The sequence below is a fragment of the Saccopteryx leptura genome, chromosome X (genome assembly GCF_036850995.1).
Source record: "Saccopteryx leptura isolate mSacLep1 chromosome X, mSacLep1_pri_phased_curated, whole genome shotgun sequence".
Classification (NCBI taxonomy): Eukaryota; Metazoa; Chordata; class Mammalia; order Chiroptera; family Emballonuridae; genus Saccopteryx; species Saccopteryx leptura.
In genome coordinates, this window is record NC_089516.1 from 89,604,091 (window position 1) to 89,610,322 (window position 6,232).

At 40.2% G+C, this 6,232-nt stretch overlaps 1 non-coding gene across 1 annotated transcript; it reads right to left on the bottom strand.

The window, feature by feature from the left end:
- Positions 1-3,194: 3,194 nt before the first annotated feature.
- On the bottom strand, positions 3,195-3,270 carry TRNAT-AGU (transfer RNA threonine (anticodon AGU)). The gene has a single exon. It is a non-coding gene; the product is annotated as a tRNA-Thr (tRNA).
- Between the last annotated feature and the right edge of the window lie 2,962 nt (positions 3,271-6,232).

Below are 6,232 nucleotides of genomic sequence, written 5' to 3' on the forward strand. Positions count from 1 at the left end.
CTTCAATTTTTTGGAAGACTTTGAGTAGAATAGGAACCAAGTCTTCTTTGATTGTTTGATAAAATTCGCTGGTATAGCCGTCAGGGCCTGGACTTTTATTTTTGGGGAGGTTTTTAATGGTTTTTTCTATTTCTTCTCTACTGATAGGTCTGTTTAGGCTTTCTGCTTCTTCTTGACTCAGTCTAGGAAGGTTGTATTTTTCTAGGAATTTATCCATTTCTTCTAGGTTGTTGAATTTAGTAGCATAAAGTTTTTCATAGTATTCTACAATAATTCTTTGTATATCTACGGTGTCCGTGGTGATTTCTCCTCTTTCATTTAGGATTTTGTTTATATGAGTTCTTTCTCTTTTTTCCTTGGTAAGTCTTGCCAAGGGTTTGTCAATTTTGTTGATCTTTTCAAAGAACCAGCTCCTTGTTCTATTAATTTTTTCTATAGTTTTTCTGTTCTCTAATTCATTTATTTCTGCTCTGATTTTTATTATCTCCTTTCTTCGGCTGGTTTTGGGTTGTCTTTGTTCTTCTTTTTCTAGTTCCTTAAGGTGGGAAGTTAAGTGGTTCACTTGGGCTCTCTCTTGTTTGTTCATATATGCCTGAAGTGATATGAACTTCCCTCTTATCACTGCTTTTGCTGCATCCCATAGATTCTGATATATCGTATGGTCATTTTCATTAGTTTGTATATATCTTTTGATCTCTGCACTTATTTCTTCTTTGATCCATTCATTTTTTAAAAGTATGTTGTTTAGTTTCCACATTTTTGTGGGATTTTTTTCCTCTTTTTTGCAGTTGAATTCTAGTTTCAAGGCTTTATGATCAGAAAATATGCTTGGTATAACTTCAATTTTTCTGAATTTGCTGATGTTGTTTTTGTGGCCCAACATATGGTCAATTCTTGAGAATGATCCATGTACACTGGAGAAAAATGTATACTCAGTCACTTTGGGATGAAATGTCCTGTAGATGTCTATCATATCCAGGTGCTCTAGTGTTTTGTTTAAGGCCACTATGTCTTTGTTGATTCTCTGTTTGGATGACCGATCTAGAGCCGTCAGCGGTGTATTGAGGTCTCCAAGTATGATTGTATTTTTGTCAGTTTTTGTTTTAAGATCAATAAGTAGCTGTCTTATATATTTTGGTGCTCCTTGGTTTGGTGCATATATATTAAGAATTGTTATGTCTTCTTGATTCAGCGTCCCCTTAGCCATTATGAAATGGCCATTTTTGTCTCTGAGTACTTTTCCTGTCTTGTAGTCAGCATTATCCGATATGAGTATTGCTACACCTGCTTTTTTTTGGATGTTATTTGCTTGGAGTATTGTTTTCCAGCCTTTCACTTTGAATTTGTTTTTTATCCTTGTTACTTAGATGAGTTTCCTGTAGGCAGCATACAGTTGGATTTTCTTTTTTAATCCATTCTGCTACTCTGTGCCTTTTTATTGGTGAGTTTAATCCGTTTACATTTAGTGTAATTATTGATACTTGTGAGTTCCCTATTGCCATTTTATATCTTGCTTTCTGTTAGTTTTGTGTCTTGTTTGATCCTTCTCTTTTGTTTTTCTATCTTTTGTTTTTATTTGGTTGTATTCCATACATCTTTCCACTGTTGCTATCTTTTTTATCTCATGTGCTTCTGTGGTGGTTTTTTCAATGGTGGTTACCTTTGAATAATGAAAAGGGTCCCTACCCTGTTCATTGTAGTGAACTATTTTGTGAGTACTTTTGCACTCCATCGTCCTTTGCTACTGTTAATCTCCATCTTCTCCCCCTCTTTCTTTTTGTTGTCACAGTTTAAATTTGGTTTTATTGTGTTCTTCTTGGAGCTTTTACTTGTGGCTCTGTTTTTTTTGTTCTTTGTATCTGATTGGAGAACCCCCTTTAGTAATTCCTGGAGTGGGGGTTTTCTGATGATAAATTCCCTCATCTTTTCTGTATCTGTGAATGTTTTTATTTCTCCTTCATATTTGAAGGATAGCTTTGATGGGTATAGTATTCGTGGCTGAAAGTTCCTCTCTTTCAGGACTTTAAATATTGGGGTCCACTCTCTTCTAGCTTGTAGAGTTTCTGCTGAGAAATCTGATGATAATCTAATGGGCCTTCCTTTATATGTTGTATTCTTCTTTTCCCTGGCTGCCTTGAGAATTTTTTCTTTGCTGTTGGTTTGTGTCAATTTCATTATGATATGCCTTGGAGTAGGTTTGTTGGGGTTAAGAAAACTTGGAGTTCTGTTTGCTTCTTGAACTTGAGGCTTTAGTTCTTTCCACAGGCTTGGGAAGTTCTCATCTATTATTTGTTTGAGTATGTTCTCCATTCCATTTCCTCTCTCTTCTCCCTCTGATATACCTATTATTATTATGTTATTCTTTTTGATGGAGTCAGATAATTCTTGTAGGGCTATCTCATTTTTTTTAATTTTTGAGTCTCTTTCTTCTTCTCTCTGTTGTGCCTCAAGTTGCTTGTCTTCTATTTCACTAATCCTCTCTTCTATCTGACCTGTTCTATTAGCTAAGCTTGTTACTTCGTTTTTCAGCTCGTGAATTGAGTTTTTCATCTCTGTTTGATTTGTTTTTATAGTTTCAATTTCCTTGGACATATATTCTTTGTGTTCATTGAGTTGTTTTCTGAGCTCCCTAAATTGCCTTTCTGTGTTTTCTTGTATATCTCGGAGGATTTTTAGGATTTCTATCTTGAATTCTCTGTCATTTAGCTCCAAGGTTTCCAATATATTAAATTTTTTCTCCATAGATTTTTCCTCATCTAGCTGTGTTACCTCTCTTTCTTTTGTATCCATGATATTCGATTTTCTCTTCCTTAATGGCATCTGCGGGTGGTTTTGTTGATAGTATTAATGAGATTTTTTTTTTTCCTATATTTTTTTCTTCTTTTTTCATTTTTCTGAAGCTGGAAACAGGGAGAGACAGTCAGACAGACTCCCGCATGCGCCCGACCGGGATCCACCCAGCACGCCCACCATGGGGCGGTGCTCTGCCCACCAGGGGGCGATGCTCTGCCCATCCTGGGCGTCGCCATATTGCGACCAGAGCCACTCTAGCGCCTGGGGCAGAGGCCGAGGAGCCATCCCCAGCGCCCGGGCCATCTTTGCTCCAATGGAGCCTTGGCTGTGGGAGGGGAAGAGAGAGACAGAGAGGAAAGCGCGGCGGAGGGGTGGAGAAGCAAATGGGCGCTTCTCCTGTGTGCCCTGGCCGGGATTCGAACCCGGGTCCTCCGCACACTAGGCCGACGCTCTACCGCTGAGCCAACCGGCCAGGGCCGTATTAATGAGATTTAATAAAGAATAAAAAGTTTAAAAAAATAATAAAAAAAAATCGAAGTTGTTTTTTTAAAAAAAAAATTAATAATGAAATAAAGAAAAATAAAATAAAATAAAAATTAAAAAAAAAAAAAAAAAAGGAAATTATTCCCCCCCTCCTTTTTTCCTCTCCTCTCCTCTCCCCTCTTTCTTGATAAAATCTTGTGGTGGACTGTGAATTATAACAAACAATGCCTGTGATGGAGGGCCTGAATTGGGGAAAAGTAATAAAGGGGCAAAAAAAAAAAAAAAGAAAGAAAAAAAGAGCGTATGGACCCACAAAAAGCAAATAAGGAAAAAATTTGGGTCAAGAATAAAATGATTTGCTTTTAGGTGTTGGTTGTCTAAGAGTTATGATGAGAGGATTAAGAGGAAAACGGAAAAATGGGGGGACAAATTAAAAAATTACTATTGTATTTAGTGGAACAAGAACTAGATAATATGGAGAGCCATTGATGGGAGCACTGCTAGTGAGTTAAAAAGGTGAAGTAAAAACCCCCCAAAATGCCACAAACATAAGTTTGAGTCCCAGATAAGATAATTTGTTTGTTATTGAGGTTTGAATGAGAGGAGATGTAAAGGAAAAAGGAAGAAACTAATATAGAGGGAGAAAAGAAAGAGAGAGAGAGAAAAAAAAAAAAGAGGGAACCACTAAAAGAAGAAAAAAGAAAGGAGAGAGAGAGAGAGAGAGTTAAGGGTTTTGGAGTGCAACCCTCATAGAGAGAAAGGAAGAGAAGAGAAAAGATAATGGGAGATGTAACACTTATGGGTAGTGTAGTTCAAGGAGAGGAGAGAGTAAGACCGGTAGAGAGTTAATCGGCCAAATTGGAGGAGGAAAAAAAAAGTATCAAGAATGAAGATAAGAGAAACAAATGAACAAATATAATAAAATGGGATAGGTTATAAAGTCTGCAGATTATTGTTGATTTTGAGAGGTTATCTTCTTGCTTTTTCTTTTCTCTCCCTCTTCCTGGTCGGTGACTCTGTACCCCGGGTTTTGCCCCTTTGCCACGCTCAGGTGGAGGTTTGCATTTGATAAGTCTCTATGGCAATGTCATGTATTGTGCTTTAGTCTCGTTGGCAGTCGAGGCTATTAGCATTTATAGGCTCCGACATTGAGAGAGTCCGTGTTCCTGGAGCCTTTCTCCTAGTCTTTCCTTCCTCAATTAGTAGCCTGATAATCCAGCTATGGGGTTGCTGCTGCCTCTGCCTGGATAGTAAGAGGCTCAAAGAGCTGGCAACTCCCCACTCTATTTCCACTCAGCACAGGGCTCTGGGTAAGGCTCAGTCAGTCAGAGCTGCTAGCATAATCAGGCGGGCTTTCCACCCACTCACAGACCTCTGGCTCTGCCACTCTGTCCGGTAACACAAGCGGGTGCCCACTTCCGGGGCGCTTGGAGAAAACTCTCACTCACTGGCTGCGCGCGCAGACCAGGATATCCGGCCAGCAGTCTCACGCTCTGAGTGAAACCCCCGACCGCAGGGAAAAGTTGCAGCGTTGGAATTGAGTCTCGCTCTGTCCCCGTGCACGGCTTTTGCAAGGCGCTGGGGCGGCCCGAGATTCCGCTTTGGCCCACACAAAGGCCCCTGACTCTGCTCCTCTGTGCGATGACACGGGCGCGCACTGCCGAGGCACTCGGAGGAATCGCTCACTCCTTATCTGCGCGCGCAAACCAGGATATGAGGCCGGCCGCTTTCCCTCTGAGTGAAACACCCTCGGCAAGGAAAATCTCCACCATTGGAATTAGTTCTCACTCCCTCCCGTGCGTGGCTTTCCCAGGGCTCTGGGGCTGCCCAGAGACTCTGCCCTCGGCCCACAGAAAGGCCTCTGACCCTGCCTCTCCGTGGGGCAACACGGGCACTGACTCCCGGGGCCTAGGAAGAAATCTCTCGCCCACTAACTGCGCACCAACCAGGAGACCGGGTAAAATGGCCGCGCCGCTTGTCTTTCTTTGTTTGGGTTTGGCGCGAGTGTTAGCTTGTATTGCCCGGGTTGCCACAGCATCAGATTTTCCTCGGCTTGGATCTCCGTTCCACAGCCTGGTTCGGCCGTTTGTATTCACCCCCTTTGCCCGCCTCAGTTTCTATATTCACAGTTACCAGAGAAAGCCGCCCTGTTTAGGTTAGTGAGGAAGGCGGAGCATTTCTTACTCCCTATTTCCTTCGGGGTTTGGTTATATATTTAGCCAATTTTTCACTCAATCATACCTTTGGGTGTATTGCGAAGCATCTGGAAGCTCCAAGTATAGGTTTTTCTGTTTCTGGTTGAAGATCTTGTTGAGTTTTGGGGGAGATTTATCGGTATCGCTTCCTACCCCGCCATTACTCTGACGTCATCTAAATCAACAAAGTACTTTTAAGAATACTAAACATATGTTAAAAGCTTTAAAGTAATTCTATAAAACAGCAGTTTTTCTCTCTCAAACAACAAATATTGTCTCTTGTCTTAGTAAATAACATTTTTGTTACCTAAATTTTTTTCCACATTCTCATTGCTAATATTAATTTCTTTTTTATTCTTGTAAATTTTTACTTCTGTCCACAGGGCCCATTCTCATTTTATGTAAGGCAGAGTTCATCATAGAATAAAGACATTTCACTAAAGAAAACATTTTTTGCTGTAAGTTGACAGTGTTTCTATAAACCCCAATTATGGAGGAGTTGCTTAACTAGCTTTGCTCTCAGCTCCAAATCAAGGAGAACCTGTGGAGTACAGGTTCCTCTTATAACAGTCCTCACAGATATCCTTATCTTGGAAATTTATGAAGACCATGACAAGTTTTATTGGAAATGACTATATAACAGTGGTTCTCAAAATTGAGCTGCCTTTGAATCAAACTAAGAAGCTTGTTAAAAGAGTTCAAGTTTTCACATGGTTCTTGTTTCAGATGGCTAGTATTTTTTTTTCTTGTTTCAGTATTCT